This window comes from Lepidochelys olivacea, assembly GCF_965140295.1.
Source record: "Lepidochelys olivacea isolate rLepOli2 genome assembly, chromosome: 3".
Taxonomy (NCBI): Eukaryota; Metazoa; Chordata; order Testudines; family Cheloniidae; genus Lepidochelys; species Lepidochelys olivacea.
In genome coordinates this window covers 187,136,814-187,156,397 of record NC_140413.1, presented here as the reverse complement: position 1 = coordinate 187,156,397, position 19,584 = coordinate 187,136,814, and the positions used below count along the sequence as shown (strand labels likewise).

Genomic DNA, 19,584 nt, shown 5'->3' with positions numbered 1-19,584 from the left:
CCTAGCTGGTTCCTCCAGCACTTGCACCAGAAAATTATCCCCTACACTTTCCAAAAACTTCCTGGATTTTCTGTGCACCACTGTATTGCTCTCCCAGCAGATATCAGGGTGATTGAAGTCTACCATGAGAACCAGGGCCTGCGATCTAGTAACTTCCGTGAGTTGCCAGAAGAAAGCCTCGTCCACCTCATCCCCATGGTCCGGTGGTCTACAGCAGACTCCCACCACGACATCACCCTTGTTGCTCTCACTTCTAAACTTAATCCAGAGACTCTCAGGTTTTTCTGCAGTTTCATACCGGAGCTCTGAGCAGTCATACTGCTCCCTTACATACAGTGCAACTCCCCCACCTTTTCTGCCCTGCCTGTCCTTCCTGAACAGTTTATATCCATCCATGACAGTACTCCAGTCATGTGAGTTATCCCACCAAGTCTCTGTTATTCCAATAACATCATAATTCCTTGACTGTGCCAGGACTTCCAGTTCTCCCTGCTTGTTTCCCAGGCTTCTTGCATTTGTGTATAGGCACTTGAGATAACTCGCTGATCATCCCTCTTTCTCAGTATTAGGCAGGAGCCCTGCCCTCTCGCACACTCCTGCTCATGCTTCCTCCCGGCATCCCACTTCCTCACTTACCTCAGGGCTTTGGTCTTCTTCCCCCGGTGAACCTAGTTTAAAGCCCTCCTCACTAGGTTAGCCAGCCTGCTTTCGAAGATGCTCTTCCCTCTTCGTTAGATGGAGCCCGTCTCTGCCTAGCACTCCTCCTTCTTGGAACACCATCCCATGGTCAAAGAATCCAAAGCCTTCTCTCCGACACCACCTGCGTAGCCATTCGTTGACTTCCACAATTCGACAGTCTCTACCCAGGCCTTTTCCTTCCATGGGGAGGATGGACGAGAAGACCACTAATAAGAAAGAAAGACATCAAAGAAGAACTACTCACCTCCAAGACATAGGTTAAGATCAGAGCTGCTAAGAATCCTCTGCACAACTGTGACGTGCAGCAACCAGAATCCAGACAACACTGACCTTGCCTGGCCAACAGGGAAAGTTCGCCTGCCTGATCAGGATTGGTGAGCATAGCATTGTATGCTTAGCATGTGTATTCTGCTTGGTAATTGTCAATAAACAGAGGATAAGGATATTGCTGTGTAAGGCTCTTTCACTGGTAAAATGTCCTGCAAACCCACTGAAAATTACACCCTGAGCCCTCGGAATTGGGTAAGGGTACTTAAATTGACAGGGTTATGCCTGAGTCCTAGGAACAGAGTAAGGGTGGGTGCCCTAGGGTGTAAGGTTGCACCTGAGCCCACAGAAGGGTAAAAGTGGGTGTGTAAATTAAGAGGGTTACACCTTGAGCCCTAGGAACTGGGTAAGGGTGGGGGCTCCTAGAGTGTGTGATTACAGATAATTTTGTGCAGGTAACACTGATTTTAACCTGGTCATCAATATCATTGTGAAACGAATATACAGATGTTGTTTAAGGAGCTATGTATATACACGATATGTTAGTAAGGTCTGTGTCTAGGTCTAGGGACTGATCACCAGCAAAGGTGAAAAACAGGTTTTCTGTCACACAAGAAATATTTATCTAGCTGACTGTTTACATGTAAATTAAATATTGTATAGTTCACAGTGGGCATCCTCTCCAGTCTGAACTGAATGCTAATAAAGGATTGTGAAAACTTTTAAGGGAGAAAAGTAACAGGAAAAGTAAGCAGTGGGGTGGGAGACCCTGTCTTTAGGTACACATCAAAGGCTTGCACAAGTATCTTTGGGGGCAAAGAAGACGCCCTGTCATCCTTCACTTACGAAGTAAATGGACTGCAGGTTTTACTTCATGAAAGAGGGGTTTCAACCAGGCTTGGTTGAAAATGGTGGAAAGAACTTAGTGTGAGATAAGCTTCTTTAGACAAGAGGAAAATTTGTTAGTTAAGTTTTTTGTCTCTAGAAAGCATGTTATGATTTTGTTTTGTATGTAATCATTTGTTTCTGATATTCTTACTGTCACTTAAATCTCTGTTCTTTGATAATAAATGTATTTTTGTTTTCACTATAAATGTCTAAGTGCTGAGGTGTTAAGCAAAGTGATGGTCCTGAGTTGAATCTTACAAGTTGGTGTGCACTGTTCCTTTGGGAACAGCAGGCCAGGCAATTCTGTGAGTGTTCAGTGGATAGGAGGCTGGACACTGCAGGGAATGCTCTGAGGACTCGGGGGTTGTCATGAGCCTATTGCTACCTGTATGGAGAGACTGAGGCCTGGAAAACAGTGCTTGAGTTGCCAGAGGCTGATGGATTCAGGGAGCTGTTCCACAGCAGGGACAGATAAGACTTCCTCATGCTAAGCACAGGTGATGGTGAAGTGCCTCACAACCCTGGGTACCCAGGGGAAGCGTCACAACCTCTCTAGCACATCTTTGTCTGTTACCTGCTCACATAAATGGGACCATGCAACCCATCTTCCCTATGTCCCCAGGACCAGTGCTAACCACTCAGACTTTTCAGTAGCTTAAGCACACCTTCTAAATAAGGCAACGTTTTTGTCACGGATATTTTTAGTAAAAGTCATAGACAAAAATTCACGTAAGCCTGTGACCTGTCCCTGACTTTTACTAAAAGTATCTGTGATAAAAACGTATCCTTATTTAGAAGGTGTACTTAAGCTACAGAAAAGTCCAAAAATATCCATGACAAAATGGGGAGGCGGTTTCAGCACCCACGGCTGCTGGGGGACCCAGGTCCCCCCACTGCTGCAAGGAGTGGGAACTCCGGGGTCCCCCTGTCCCTGGGGACTGGGCTGCTGTGGGGTCCCCTCACCCCTGCAAGGCAGCTGGATACTCAGGGGGGTCCACTCCCACCCACTGCGCCTGGGCAGCTGCAGGGTCCTCCCACCAGGGCGGGGGCTGGGAACTGCAGGGAGGCGGGCTGGGAGCTCCAGCCCAGTGGCAGAAAATGTCACTGAGGTCAATGGATGTCATGGATTCCGTGACTTCTGTGACATAATCATAGCTTTATTTCTAAAACAACTCCAACCATATGGGAACTCTGGGTTTACAGTTTAGCTATTCAGAGACACGTGATAGTGGAAAGCGAGCAGTCATATAGGCTTTTTAATAAATAATTTTTCTTAAATAATTTCTTCTTTTCTTAAATAGTTTCTTAAATAATTACTCTTAAATAGCATGAGAGCTAGACAAAATGACACCTGCACATATTTCTCTGCCTCAGTTTCTCACCACTCTGGAGGTAGTTTGGGTTTATGGCAGAGTCCTCTGAGGAGTCCAGGAGTCTCCTCTACTGCACATGGCTTCTGTTCCTAATCATGAAGTCTCTTTCCTTCCTCTAGGTCAGCTAGCTTTTGCCTTCCTTGGCTGGTCCCTCAGTTAACAGCCCCCACTCCCCCCGAACTCCACCCACAGCTAACTCTCTTCCTCTCTCCTGCCCCAAGCTTCTTTTGTACTCTGTGAATTAATCAAGTTTATGTGTCCCACAACCAACAACAGATTCCTTTGTTCTGCATTCCCCAAAGCTCAACTCTTGCAGAGAAGTTGGAACAAACTGGCTTCTTCCAGCCTTCTGCCATCCTATTATTCTGTCTGGAACAGATCTCTTAATAGCTTAATAGCCCGCAATGACAGTCTCATTCAAAGATAGACTTGTAGGCTCCATTTCCTCCTTTTCTCCATCCCTTGGAGAAAGCTACATTATATTTTGTTAACATTATGTGTAAGAATCAGGATGTGAAAAATCTTGTTGTTTAGAAGCCCAGGACAAGTTGGAGTACGATCTGGACAAGTAAAAGTATCATGATTTCTGTCTGCCAGACAAAAACAAGAGAGACTTGCAGTGGGTTGCATGAGATCAGATACAGCTAGACTGAGTTGCCAGTCAGGGGGAAGGATGTCTGGAGGGGATGAATGTAATGAAGTGGGAATTTTTCATAAAGTTTTTATGAATCCTGTGTGTGCTTCATTTTTCCCCTATATGTTGCTTTGCTGCCATGTGGGGGAAAGAGGATTAAGTCTGCTTTCAGGGCAGACCAAAAACACATAGGTATGTGAGTGTTGCCTACCTGTCTGAGTGGACTGAATGGGGCATTAAAAGGACTAGCCAACGCAGCTAGCAATCAACATCCCAGAGAAAGGAGCTTTTTCCCACCTCTCAGAAGGGGTTTGTGAATTCAACATGGCCCTGCCTGGAGAACAAAGGACTAGGAGGTGACCAACAGGGAGAAAATAACTGGTTTTGGAGGGCTTGTCTACACTGGCAAGTTTTGTCGATGAAACTAATGTCGACACGAAAAAATAGACAAAAGCAAAGTCACCGAGTCTACATTTTCTCCCTCTGTCGACAGATCATGTCTACATTCAGGGCACCATTGTCAACATTGTGAGCAATGCACTGTGGGTATATTTGGGCATAAGCTTTCCTGGGTAAAAAACCCCACTTCTTCAGATGCATGGAGTGAAAATTACAGATGTAGGCATTATATACTGACACATGAAGAGAAGGGAGTTACCTTACAAGTGGAGAACCAGTGTTGACAGGGCCAATTCAATTAGGGTGGATGTAGTCCACTCCCAATAATTGATGAGGAGGTGTCAATATCAGGAGAGGGAAAGTTGCTTTTGTAGTGAGCCAGCCACTCCCAGTCCCTATTCAAATTAATGGTGTTAAATTTGCAAATAAATTTTAGTTCTGCAGTTTCTCTTTGAAGTCTGTTTTTGAAGTTTTTTTGTGGAAGGATAGCTACTTTTAAATCTGTTATTGAATGTCCAGGGAAATTGAAGTGTTCTCTTACAGGCTTTTGTATGTTACCATTCCTGATGTCTGATTTGTGTCCATTTATTCTGTTACATAGAGACTGTCTGGTTTGGCCAATGTACATGGCAGAGGGGCATTGCTGGCACATGATGGCATATTTCACATTAGTAGATGTGCAGGTGAATGAGTCCCTGATGGTGTGGCTGATGTGTTTGGGTCCTCTGATGGTGTCGCTAGAGTAGATATGGGGACAGAGTAGGCAACGAGGTTGGTTACAGGGATTGGTTCCTGGGATAGTGTTTCTGTGGTGTGGTGTGTAGTTGCTGGTGAGTATTTGATTCAGGTTGGGGGGCTGTCTGTAAGCAAGGACTGGCCTGCCTTCCAAGGTCTGTGAGAGTGAGGGATCGTTTTCTAGGATAGGTTGTAGATCGTTTATGATTGCTGGAGAGGTTTTAGCTGGGGGCTGTATGTGATGGCCAGCGGTGTTCTTTTATTTTCCTTGTTGGACCTGTCCTGTAGTAGGTGACTTCTGGGTACCTGTCTCACTCTGTCAATCTGTTTCCTCACTTTCCCAGGTGGGTATTGTAGTTTTAAGAATGCTTGAGAAAGATCTGGTAGGTGTTTGTCTCTGTCTGAGGGATTGTAGCAAATTTGGTTGTATCTTAGGGCCTGGCTGTAGACAATGGATTGTGTGATGTGTCCTGGATGGAAGCTGGAGGCATGTAAGTAAGTATAGCGGTCAGTAGGTTTCCAGTATAGGGTGGTGGTTATGTGACCATCACTTATTTGCATTGTAGTGTCCAAGAAGTGGATCTCTTGTGTGGACTGATCCAGGCTGAGGTTGATGGTGGGGTGGAAATTGTTGAAATCCAGGTGGAATTCTTCAAGGGCCTCCTTCCCATGGGTCCATATGATGAAGATGTCATCAGTGTAATACAACTAGAGGAGGGGTACTAGGGGACAAGAGCTGAGGAAGCATTGTTCTAAGTCAGCCATAAAAATGTTGGCATACTGTGGAGCCATGCGGGTACCCATAGCAGTGCCGCTGACTTGAAGGTATAAGTTGTCCCCAAATCTAAAATGATTGTGGGTGAGGACAAAGTCACAAAGCTCAGCCACCAGGTGTGCCGTAGCCTCATCAGGGATACTGTTCTTGACAGCTTGTAGTGAGGATGGACTCTAACTTCCACCCAGCCATTGCAACATGCTTCTCTACTAAAAGGGCAGCTCTCATTCTGCTGTCCTTGTGCCGCAGGTCTGGGTACCAGCTCAGCAGATAGCTCCAGGAAGGTTGCTTTACGCATCCTAAAGTTCTGTATCCCACACCTGCACGACAATGCAATGCCACCAATCCGTGCTTGTTTCCCTGGCCCAAAAGCGACGATCTGCTGTATGCAGCTGCTCTGTGAATGCCAAAAGCACTGATAAGTTGCTGCTGTCCATATCACACTCAGTTGTGTGCGATTCATTCTCTGTCAGTAACTTTGCGAGTAACTCTGCTGCCATGCACGATGTCCTCGCGGCAGTTAACAGCGCATAGGAGAGAAGTGCGGGATCCATCCTCTCTCACTTGGCTTTACAGTTTGAATAGCTAGATGCTAGGGTTGTCCAAGGAGCCCAGAGGGCTGCTATTAACATCAGAGAGGCTTTGAGGAACCACTTTGACAATGAGGGGAACTAACACATGTCTGCTTTGGAGTTGCTTCCCTGGTGCATCCATGAACAATTTTGGGGCCCGAGATCCATGCAACAAAATGCTTTAGAAGCCTTTTCCCGAGAGTGAATTGATTGCTATATGCTTTTGTAGAACACAGAATAAAAACGCTGTACCATTAAATACCTTAGCCTTTATTTATTGTTAAAAAGGGTAAAACCGCACAATGGTGTGTAGCTCCAGCTATCATTGTCCAAGCTGTGAGAGGGGGTGGAGCGATGGGGAAACTCAGGAGTGCTGTGAAGTGAAAAGGAACGTCTGGGCATAGAGGGGGTGGGGTTGGCAAAGAATTGTGCATGTGCTGCAGTGGAGGTTGATCACGGATCTGCTCAGTCTGCAGCTGTATCAAAGACTTGAGCAGCTCTGTCTGATCCTCCCTCACTTCTATCAGCCGCTCTGTCGCTTGCCTAGCAAATGCTGCATTCTCCTTTCTGTCCTGACATTCAGCTTCCCAGCACTCTTTCCGTTCCCTGGTCTGTCTCTCATCACTCTGCAGCACCTCCCTGAACATGTCTTCTTTGCTGCAGCTTGGCTTCTTCCTTGTCTGCCAAAGCCACGCGGCAGGGGTGTGTGGTGTGTTCCTCAAGGTCTTCACTGCTGTGGACAATGCACGGAAGAGGGATTGTTATATTCCAGCAAATGGTTGAAACATTTCCATAACAAGGGCCTTTTGCAACTAGTAGCAATCACTTTCTCGGTGAGTTTAGGCAGGCACACAGCTCCGCGAGAACCCCAATCATGGTGAGTGACGGAAGTGGGGGGAAGGTGGTTGTGCTTTCGGACAAAACAGTCACGGCTTGCAGGACAGATTTGCAGGGAACTCATTCCAAAATTATCACACACTTTTTCACAGGCTGCCAACCTGCTGGCTGACATCTCGCTGCTGCGGGTAAGCAGGGAAACAAGGGCACAACTACTGCATGCTTGCAGCTTTCATCCCAGTCTATATGCAGCTCAGCTATGTGCCACTTTGGTCCCAGCTTCAGTGATTGCTAAATGGCATGGTACAGTTTTCTACAATGGGGGAAATAAGGCTGCAGTCCCTTGGAATCTGCGGCAGAGAATTAATCTTGGAAACCTTGGAAACTTTTCCAGAGCCTCTCTCAGGAGGATTCCCTGCAGGTCTTGATGTCCATCAACACCCTGCTTGGCCATGCAGATTAGCTACGCAGGGCAATGTCCTGCTCACATAAAACACTACCTGCCTCCCACTTTTTGATTCCCTACACAAGTCACAGCAACTTATCTGGCATCTCATCTGCTTTCTGCTCCCTGTAGAGCACTTCTGGAGTGGAGAAACGTTCCTGGCTGCATGCCACACCAGGCGACCCTGCTGGGAGCTCCACATCCTCTTCTAGCTCCACTTCTTCATCCAGAATTTTAGCCTTTGGGTTACCCCCTTTTTCTGCTGCCTCCAAAGTATCCACGGTGCTATCGGCGATGGAGGTGGGGTCACCACCGAGGATAGCATTCAGCTTCTTATAGAAGCACCAGGTCTTAAGTGTACCATCAGAGCGATGGTTTGCCTCCCACACTTTATGGTACACCTGCCTCAGCTCCTTTGTCTTCACTCTGCACTGCTGTGTGTCCCGATCATAGCGCTTTTCACACAAGCCTCGAGAAATTTGCCCATATTTGTCCCGATTCCTACGGGTCAGTCGCAGCTGTGACTGAACAGACTCCTCTCCCCATATACTAATCAGATCCAACAGCTCAGCAGTGATCCAAGTGGGAGCACGTTTGGTGCAATAGCCAGTCATGCTCACCTGGGAAGCCAGCAAGCAGGAAATGAGATTTAAAATTCCTGGGGCTTGCAAGGGGGAGGTGCGGGTTCAAAACGCTGACCAGAGAGGCAGCATGGGAATTGTGGGACACTTTCTGGAGGCGAATAAAACTGGGGGGACAAAAGGTGTGGTGTCTACACTGGCTGTTTGTTGACAATAAAGGGAGGGGAAAAGACAAAAGTCTCTCGCAGGGGTGGAAGTTTTTTGTCACCAAAACTGGGCGTTTTTTTCGACAAAAGTCCCATTGCCAGTGTAGACAAGCCCTGAAAGAGGTTGGCTGCTCTCTATTGGCACTGACTGAGGAGTCAGAGAGAGACAGAACCTGAAATGTAATGCACTACAGCTTCACCAGTGAATTGCTCTGGCTTGACCAGAATTGACTGTGCTTTAACATTTATGTCTTTATGCTAACCTAAGGACTTCCTGTGATTTGTTCCAGTTGACTAATAAATCCTACTGTTTTGAAAACTGCTTGGGTGTCCCTGCAAATACTTGCTGAGGTGCGATAGACCCTGAAGAGTGTACAAGATTCTACCAGGAGTCTATTTCAATTGAACTCACTGGACAGAACTCATAGTGTGAAACAGGAGTGCTAGAGTCCAGAGGTTTGAGCTAAGGGTATGTCTACACTACAGAATTAGGTGGATTTTATACAAGTCAATCTTTAGTAAGCAATTTTATACAGTCGATCGCACACGTCCCATTAGGTCGGCGGAGTGCGTCCTCAATACCGTGGCGAGCATCGACTCACAGAGTGGTGCATTGTGGGTAGCTATCCCACAGTCCCCGCTGCCCATTGGAATTCTGGATTAAGCTCCCAATGCCTGATGGGGCAAAAACATTGTCACGGGTGATTTTGGGTACATGTTGTCAGTCTCCCCTCCCTCCCTCCTTGAAAGCAATGGCAATCATTTTGTGCCTTTTTTCCTGGGTTATCCATGCAGATGTCATAGCACGGCAAGCATGGAGCCTGCTCAGCTGCACACTGCTTTTGTGAGCATTGTAAACACCTCGCGCATTATCCTGCAGTATGTTAAGAGTCTAGCTAGGAGCCACCAGCACGAGGAAGATTGTGAGGAGGACATGGACACAGATGTTCCTGAAAGCATGGGATGTGGTAGTTGGGATATCATGGCAGCATTGGGGCATGTTGATACAGTGGAACGCTGATTCTGAGCCTGGCAAACAAGCACAGACTGGTGGGAATGCATAGTGTTGCAGGTATGGGATGATTCCCAGTGGCTGCAAAACTTTCGCATGCATAAGGCCACTTTCATGAAACTGTGTGAGTTGCTTTCCCCCGCCCTGAAGTGCAGGAATACCAAGATGAAACCTGCCCTGACAGTTGAGTAGCGAGTGGCGATAGCCCTGTGGAAGCTTGCAACGCTTGACTGCTACCTGTCAGCTGGGAATCAATTCGGAGTGGGCAAATCTACAATGGAGGCTGCTGTGATCCAAATAGCCAGGGCAATCAATACCCTTCTGCTAAGACGAGTAGTGCCTCTGGGAAATGTGCAGGTCATAGTGGATGGCTTTACTGCAATGGGGTTCCCAAACTGTGGTGGGGCAATAGACGGAACGCATATCCCTATCTTGGCACCTGACCACCTTGCCAAAGAGGACATAAACTGCAAGGGGTACTTCTCAATGGTGCTGCTGCTCAATGGTGGATCACAAGGGCCGTTTCACTGACATCAATGTGGGATGTCCAGGAAAGGTGCATGACACTCGCATCTTTCGGAACTCCAGGCTGTTCAGAAAGCTGCAAGAAGGGACTTTCTTCCCAGACCAGAAAATTACCATTGAGGATATTGAAATGCCCGTAGTTATCCTTGGGGACCCAGCCTACTCCTTGCTTCCATGGTTCATGAAGCCGTACACAGGCAGCCTGGACAGCAGTAAGGAGCAGTTCAACTATAGGCTGAGCAAGTGCAGAATGGCGGTAGAATGTGCCTTTGGACATTTAAAAGGGCGCTGGCACTGTTTGCTGAGTAGGTTAGACCTCAGCAAAAGCAATATTCCCAATCTTGTTGCTGCTTGCTGTGTGTTCTGTAATATCTATGAGAGTAAGGGGGAGATGTTTATGGCAGGGTGGGAGGTTGAGGCAAATCACCTGGTGGCCAATTTTGAACAGCCAGACACCAGGGCAATTAGAAGAGCACACTGAGGCGTGCTGCACATTAGAGAGTCTTTGAAAAACAGTTTCATGACTGACCAGGCTACGGTGTGACAGTTGTGTGTGTTTTCTCCGCAAATAGGGGCTGGCCATCAAAGGGCAGGTCCTGCATAGACTGCTGGGCCTCAGTGGACAACCCAGAGACAAGCAGCCAAGAGGCTTGCCACATGAAGAAAGAATCATCAAATCATAGAATATTAGGGTTGAAGAGATAGCGGAAGCCATTGTGCGGGCAGCAGCAGCAGCGTCTGATGCCACCTGGAGGGCTGCCCTGGCCACCTTTATGCCCTCATCGAGGATCGCTCAGAAGTCCTTCTTGGAATCCTTGGGGAGCGACCCTTTGAACTTGGCCATGGCTTGCCACATATTGAAGTCTCAGAGGGTAGAAAGGAGTCGGACCGCTGCTCCGGTGCCAGAGTGAGTGCCGACTCCATTAGGAGCACTCTTAGATGGATATTGTGCTCCTTTTTCATCCTAGGTTTGAAGGACTTGCAGATATGGTACTCATCATTTATGTGCCCTTCGCCTAAGCACCTTAGGCAGCTGGTATGTGGATTGCTGATGGGCATAGGCCATTTGCAGCGATCACAAGGCTTAAAGCCTTGATACCAGGGCATGCCCCAACCCCCTGCTGGGTCCCGTCCCAGACTAACGAAGAGTTCGAGAACAACTACTAAGGGTAACTAAGAAACTACTTTCAGAGTAACAGCCATGTTAGTCTATATTCGCAAACAGAAAAGGAGTACTTGTGGCACCTTAGAGACTAACCAATTTATTTGAGCATAAGCTTTCATGAGCTACAGCTCACTATCCAATGAAGTGAGCTGTAGCTCACGAAAGCTTATGCTCAAATAAATTGGTTAGTCTCTAAGGTGCCACAAGTACTCCTTTTCTTTTTAAGAAACTACTAACTATATATAACTATATATAACAGTTTTACAGGATTTCAAAGTTTGCAAGAACAGGGAACAAAACAATGCTAGTCGAAGAAGCAGACATTCCAGCACTGTCACTGGCGGCAAGAAGGAACTGAGGGTGGGGGGAGCTGAGAGTGCCCCTTATACAGCGCCATGCGGGCACCACTCCAGAGAGTTCCAGAGCCGGTCCCCTATGGATACTGCTGAGGGAAAAACTTCTGGCACCGGTGCATGTGGCAAACACACACACCAAATATGGAATGGACATGAGCAAGCACTTGAAGAAGAATCTATTGCTTCCCAACTGAGACTTTGAGCTAAATTGCTATATATTGTCAGTGCTATTTTAAAGTAAAACTTCTAATGTCTAAATAATATTGTGGACGACTTGCATCTTTCTTGAAACCTAGATGTGATCATACAGAATACAACTAATCTGGCAGCTGTTGAATATTCATTGTCAGTGTGTTTGACAATATGTTTTGTTCCTGATTTCCCCTTCAAGCTGGTAGAGAATATTGCAATTGCTATACTGGATCAGACCAGTGGTCCATCTAGTACAATATCCTGTCTGACAGTGGCTAGAATCAAATGTTTCAGAGATTGGCAGAGACAACTATTCTGTGCTGATGTGGGGGGGAGACACAATTTAAAGATTCACCTCCCCGAACAACTTGAGTCCTGCCTCGCTAGGTACACCCCCCCCCTTTCCCTCAGCAGCTCCTCCCTGAAGCTCCCAACTGTTTGCTGCACCTCTCCCTGCAGCCACAGCTTGCCAGCTCCAGGAGCTGCCACACAGGGAGTGATGCATGGGGGGGGGGGGCATATGGGGTTAAATGCCCCCCCCCCGCCAGATTCCTGCTTGCCTTGCTGGGGAAGGGGGAGAGATGGGCTCTGTCCTGTTCCTGCTGCACCTCTTCCCAGCATGTTCAGCCCCATCCCTGGCAGCTGGGCCTGGGCAGGGAGTGGAGGGGACGGGCTGCTGCCGCCTCCCCAGCTGGGCTTTCTCTCAGGCCCGCGGCTGTGCTGCACAGAGGCAGTGACCTGGAGTGGCCATTTTCAGCCGGCGTGAGAAGTGACTTCATCTTGCCCCCTCCACTCCATTTCCTTCGCAGGTCCGCCTGCCGGGGAGAGCGGCTGAGCGAGCTGGAAATGTGCCAGAGAGGGAGGCACAGCGGGAGAAAGAGAGAGACCACCCCTCTGCACGTAACTCTAGTGGGGCAAGGAGAGCGCAGTGGCCCTAGGTTGGGCACATAGCAGGGGGTTCCTGGAAAGAGAGCTGGGAGCAGGTTCCCTGGCCTCTGCTCAGCCAGAGGTAGGGGTATTGCCCGCGTCTCCTCTGCTGAGGTGTCCACGAGGGTGTGGAGCCACTGTGGTGCTGGGAGTGCTCCCCACTCCTGTGGTCCCAGCCACCCTGGAGCCAGCAGGATTGGCTGCCCTGCCCCGCCCCATGGAGATTGGGCTGGAAGTTCCTCCTAGAGGCAACATGTGGGGTGGTTACATGTACCCCCTTTACCTTGTGCCCACCCAGTATTAGCAGGCATGACTCACCTCTTGGGGCATATGACATCCCCCTCCACCCCCCAATGTCTACCATTGGCCATTATCTTTGAAAACTCCTGGCGATCGGGGAAGGTCCCGGTTGACTGGAAAAAGGCTAATGTAGTGCCCATCTTTAAAAAAGAGAAGAAGGAGGATCAGGGGAACTATAGGCCAGTCAGCCTCACCTCGGTCCCTGGAAAAATCATGGAGCAGGTCCTCAAGGAATCCATTTTTAAGCACTTAGATGAGAGGAAAGTGATCAGGAACAGTCAGCATGGATTCACCAAGGGCAAGTCATGCCTGACTAACCTAATTGCCTTCTATGATAAGATAACTGGCTCTGTGGATGAGGGGAAAGCAGTGGACATTTTATTCCTTGACTTTAGCAAAGCTTTTGATATGATCCCCCACAGTATTCTTGCCAACAAGTTAAAGAAGTATGGGCTGGATGAATGAACTATAAGGTGGATAGAAAGCTGGCTAGATCGTTGGGCTCAACAGGTAGTGATCAATGGCTCCATGTCTAGTTGGCAGCCAGTATCAAGCGGAGTGCTCCAAGGGTCGGTCCTGGGGCCAGTTTTGTTCAATATCTTCATTAATGATCTGGAGGATGGTGTGGACTGCACCCTCAGCAAGTTTGCAGATGACACTAAACTGGGAGGAGAGGTAGATACGCTGGAGGTTAGGGATAGGATACAGAGGGACCTAGACAAATTAGAAGTATTGGGCCAAAAGAAATCTGATGGGGTTCAACAAGGACAAGTGCAGAGTCTGCACTTAGGACAGAAGAATCCCATGCACTGCTACAGACTAGGGACCGAGTAGCTAGGCAGCAGTTCTGCAGAAAAGAACCTAGGGGTTACAGTGGATTAGAAGCTGGATATGAGTCAACAGTTTGCCTTTGTTGCCAAGAAGGCTGACGGCATTTTTGGGCTGTATAAGTAGGAGCATTGCCAGCATATCGAGGAATGTGATTCAGCATTGGTGAGGCCTCATCTGGAGTACTGTGTCAAGTTTTGGGCCCCACACTACAAGAAGGATGTGGAAAAATTGGAAAGAGTCCAGTGGAGGGCAACAAAAATTATTAGGGGGCTGGAGCACATGACTTATGAGGAGAGGCTGAGGGAACTGGGATTGTTTAGTCTGCAGAAGAGAATAATGAGGAGGGATTTGATAGCTGCTTTCAACTACCTGAAAGGGGGTTCCAAAGAGGGTGGATCTAGACTGTTCTCAGTGGTAGAAGATGACAGGACAAGGAGTAATGGTCTCAAGTTGCAGTGGGGGAGGTTTAGGTTGGCTATTAGGAAAATCTTTTTCACTAGGAGGGTGGTGAAGCACTGGAATGGGTTACCTAGGGAGGTGGTGGAATCTCCTTCCTTAGAGGTTTTTAAGGTCAGGCTTGACAAAGCCCTGTCTGGGATGATTTAGTTGGTGATTGGTCCTGCTTTGAGCAGGGGGTTGGACTAGATGACCTCCTGAGGTCCCTTCCAACCCTGATATTCTGTGATTCTATGACTACAACCAGGGTCTGTCAACACCTGGTGAGCCACATGGCAGCATGCACTTACGTGGTCCGCCATGCTCGGCTTTGGATGCGGCTCCTGCAATAATGGCTGGCGACTGTCTATTCCCAGTCCCGAGACCCCCTGGAAAAGATTGTTACCATTCCCCAGGTGATACTTACCTTGCTGCGGTGGTGTACCGACTACAGAACAGTCCTGGAAGGGGTTCTGTTCAACAGCCCTCCCCATTCCATCAACTTGGTGTCAGACGCCTCGGACTTCGGCTGGGGGGTGCATATTGGCATCCTCCAGACTCAGGGGATGTGGTCCCCGAACTAAGTGCGGTTCAGTGCGATTGCACATAAACGTCAAAGAGCCCTGAGCAGTCTGGCTGGTGTGTGGAGTCTTCGTGCCCCACCTGTCAGGCAAGGTGGTATGAGTCCTGACCGGCAATACAGCCTCGATGTTCTACATCAACAGGCAAGGGGGAGCACGCTTGTCGGCTATGCGACTTCTGCATCAGCCACGAGATCCACCTGGAAGCTTGTCACCTTCCCGGCATCAGGAATATACTGGCGGACCAGCTCAGCAGGGACTTCTCCTCTCACCACGAGTGGTTGCTCCATCCAGAGGTAGCCTGCATGATTTTCCAAAGGTGGATAACTCCCCAAGTGGACCTGTTCACTTCCGGACAGAACAGGAAGTGCCACCAATTTTGTTCTCAATGAGGTCTGAGCAAGAGCTCCCTCTTCAATGCCTTCCTCCTGTCATGGTCAGGGAGCCTGATGTACACGTTCCCTCTGATTCCGCTCATCAGCAGGGCCCTGGCAAAGATCAAGAGAGACAAGGAGCAGGCCATCATGATCACCCTGACGTGGCCTTGCCAGCACTGGTTCAGCACTCTCATAAGCCTGTCAGCGGCCACCCTGGCCCTGTCCAACTGACCGGACTTGCTGTCACAGAACCACAGTCAACTCCTACACCCCAACCTCAGGTCCCTCCACCTCTCAGTAAGGATGCCACGTGGCTGAAACTGGAGGAGTGGACCTGTTCGGAAGGAGTCCAACAGGTCCTCCTGTAAAGAAGCAAGCCCTCAACTAGACTGAGTTACCTGTTCAAGTGGATGAGGTTTTCCTGCTGGGTGTCCGAACAGGGCATCTCTCCCTCACATTCCTCCATACAGGCTGTCCTGGGCTGCCTGCTCCATTTGAGGAACCAGGGTCTGGCACGCTCTTCCATTAGAGTGCATCTCGTGGCCATCTCTGCTTTTCACCAACTGATCCAAGGACAGACAGTGTTTTCCCATGACATGAAGGTCAGATTTCTGAGGGTGCTCAAGAGACTCTTCGCGTGGGTACGGGCTCCTGTCCTTCAGTGGGATCTTAACTTGGTCCTTTCTAGGCTCACCGGCCTGCCCTTTGAGCTGCTGGGTTCCTGCTCCTTTCCCCATCTGTCATGGAAGGTCGTGTTCCTGGTGGTGGTGACGTCGGCGAGACGGGTTTCTGAAATTAAAGCCTTGACCTCAGAACCTCTGTACACGGTCTTCTACAAAGATAAGATTCAGTTGCAGTCCCACCTGGCCTTCCTGCCAAAGGTGGTCTCCATATTCCATATGAACCAGGACATCTTCCTCCCGGTGTTCTGTCCCAAACTACACAAGACCAGTGAAGAGAGGCATCTTCATACCCTGGATGTCCGGAGGGCCTTGGCTTTCTACTTAGAGTGTACCAAGTCTTTCCGTAAATAGACTCAACTCTTCACCGCTACAGCAGATTGGATGAAGGGTCACCCACTGTCCTCGCAGAGAATTTCCAATTGGATTACCTCGTGCATAAGGACCTGTTACGACCTAGCGGGGGTTCCACTGCCACCAATTGTCAGAACCCACTCGATGAGAGCGCAGGCATCTTTGGCAGCCTTCCTGGTGCACATTCCTATCCAGGACATCTGTAGAGCCGCAACGTGGTCCTCTGTTCACATGTTTACTGCTCATTATGCCATCACTCAACAGGCCAGGGACAATGCTGGGTTTGGCAGAGCTGTGCTGCAGTCTATGCATCCGTGAAATCCTACCCACCTCCAGAGAGTCACCTAATATGGAATGGACATGAGCAAGCACTCGAAGAAGAAAAGACAGTTACCTTTTCAGTAACTGGTATTCTTCAAGATGTGTTGCTCATGTCCATTCCATGACCCGCCCTCTTTCCCCACTGTCGGAGTTTTCCGGCAAGAAGGAACTGAAGGTGGGGGGAGGTGGCGGTGCCCTTATACCATGCCATGTAGGCACCACTCCAGAGGACACCAGAGCCGGTCCCCTACAGATACTACTGAGGGAAAAACTTCCAGCACCTGGCGAGCACACACACCGAATATGGAATGGATACGAGCAACACATCTCAAAGAACACCAGTTATGGAAAAGGTAACTGTCTTATTTTTTATAACGTGAGGACAAAATGAAACATAGGACCAAAAATTAGAGTCTGATGCACTGAAAATGAGAATAAAAATAAAAAATCATGACTCAGTTAGTCACAAGCAGAATGCACAGAAATGTCTTTAAAGAACCACAACATCTCCTATATTGCAATTCATTTGAGAGACTGGGACTATACCCTGAAAATGTAGTCAAGAATGTTTTCTTGTCAGGCAATTACATTTTAAGTGACCAGAATTGTTTTCTCCCAGTTTGGTAAGAATATAAAAATAACATTAGAATAATCAAAGAACATTCTAACAAATTATAGTTTATCAACTTCTTCTGTCTATTTTTTGGTCTATATAACAATAAAGGGGTGGAGGATGTTCTTGTGTGATAGATAAATTTTTACTTGCCGAATTCTGTGCTTTGTGCCATGCTGAACGCCCTCTCGGCACTTAGCAAATAAATAATAATGATAATAATAATAATTAATAATGTTTGAGTATTCTTAACTAGATGTTGTAGCATATATTCCAAATCAAGAAACTCACAGTGTTATATATTAAATGCTTTCTGATTTTTCAAGCCTTAATGAGAACATGGGGACCTAAGCTCATTTTATCACCTAGTAATTTTATAGTACATGTTAAACTATGAGAAATTTAGAAGAATAACTTATAAGTCAAAATGTATTTATGTTTACATTAAAATTTATTTGCTTGGGTACACACTCTTCGAGTGGATATTTGTGGATTTATTGTTTTTCTACTGTAAAACAAAGTAATTTCAGTCATTTCCTGACTTACTTCAATGCTGAAAGTAGTATTTAAAATGTTTATATTAATTCCCTTCAAATAATCTTGATTATATGACTTTTTGTTTTACTTGTGTGTACTTAACAGAAAAATCCAATTATTATTTAAAATATATTTACACATTATTTTAAATTGATTATTTTGGCTCTTATAGAAGTAGGAACCAGCAGTCCAGGTACAGCTATTCTGTTTAACTAAAGGTCTGATGCTACTGCCCTTACTCAAACCATTCTCCTGCTGATAGTGAGATTTTTGCCTGAAGAAAGGGTATAGTATCAGGCATAAAAATTTAGTCCAGTTCATTTAAATCCATTGTAAACATTTTATAGTTATTTTAGTTGGTGATCCCTCAAGGTTGAGGATGATCTCTTTCACAGGTTTTATTTTTCATGGGTCCTTTGATGACAGAGGAATCTGATTCTTGAGCCACAGGCTTATTGGCAGACATTGCAGGTGGCGTTGGAATCATAGAATCATAGAATATCAGGGTTGGAAGGGACCTCAGGAGGTCATCTAGTCCAACCCCCTGCTCAAAGCAGGACCAATCCCCAATTTTTGCCCCAGATCCCTAAATGGCCCCCTCAAGGATTGAACTCACAACCCTGGGTTTAGCAGGCCAATGCTCAAACCACTGAGCTATCCCTCCCCCATTTGCCAGGACACTGACATTAGTGCGACGATCCTCCCATTTTATGTTGAGGATCTTCTGAAGAAAGTGGTGGTGCTGGCATTCCAGGTTTTCCAGGGGTTTTCTATGGGTCACACAAGTCTCACAGCCATAGAGGAGAGTTGGGATTATCACCACTTTATAAACTAAAAGTCTAGTATGTGTTCTGATGTTGTGATCGTTGAACACCCAGCTGAGACAGTCTGCCAAAGGCAAGGCTGGCACGGCAAATTCTTTGCTGAATCTTGACGTCTATGTCTGCCCTCTGTAAGAGATGGATGCCAAGATAGGCAAAGTATTCTACATTTTACAGTTCTTCTTTGTCATTGTAGATCTTCCGTACTGGGTCTGATGATTGACCGGCGACTGGCTGGTGGAGAACTTTTGTTTTGCAGATGTTCAGAGTTAGCCTTAGGCTTTTGTAAGCTTCAGAGAAGCAATTAAGGGCTGTTTGTAGATCCTCTTTGAGTGTGCAACTATAGCACAATTATCTGCATACTGGCATTTGGTTATTGTTGCCAATATTAATTTAGTTCTGGCATGGAGATGAGAAAGGTTGAAGACGTTGCTGTCAATCCGATTTTGGATGCCAATGTCCTGTGGTAGATGGTCTTGGATTATTTGTTAAACCACTACCGCTTGTTGCCTTCATCAGAGGGGATCTGCTTTTGAAGAGCATAATTGATAACTATGCCATTTTCAAAACTTCTAGCCATAATGACCTATTGTGGTGGTTTGAATATTTCTCAACTTTAAACATTCGAATCTGTCAACGTGTGACAAATGACTGAAATGTGGAATGCAGTCTTGTTATAGACATGTTTCTCCCAGGATATTAGAGAGACAAGGTGGGTGAGGTAATATCTTTTATTGGACTATATGGAAGACCTGTATTTTGTTACATGTCACACCATACTTGACAGAATAGAGATTTTTTTAAACTCTAAAATTTGTTTAAAAGGATGTTTATTAACTATATTAAATAAACATTTTTTTCAAATAACCCCTACAAGAGAACAAATTATCCCCTGAAGCATGAAATTTAATTACTATAATCTTAGCTCTGCTCCAATCCTCTTTTAAAACTAGTCACAGTATTTAGCTCAGTGACCTTCTCTTACAGTGAATTCTCGAGGTTGGGTATACTCTGAATAAAGCAGCATTTCATTTTATGGAGAAGAAAATAGAACAGTGTAGTTTCCTGTTCACTCTGATTTATAGAGGATTGTGGGACTCTCAGACAGAGGTAAACATTTTGAGGGGATTAGACAAAGGATATGAA

At 46.9% G+C, this 19,584-nt stretch overlaps 1 long non-coding RNA gene across 1 annotated transcript; it reads left to right on the top strand.

The window, feature by feature from the left end:
* Nucleotides 1-11,690, top strand: LOC311519088. Its single transcript, XR_014711197.1, has 3 exons — nt 1-1,073; nt 10,521-10,855; nt 11,373-11,690. It is a non-coding gene; the product is annotated as an uncharacterized lncRNA (long non-coding RNA).
* Nucleotides 11,691-19,584: the final 7,894 nt, after the last annotated feature.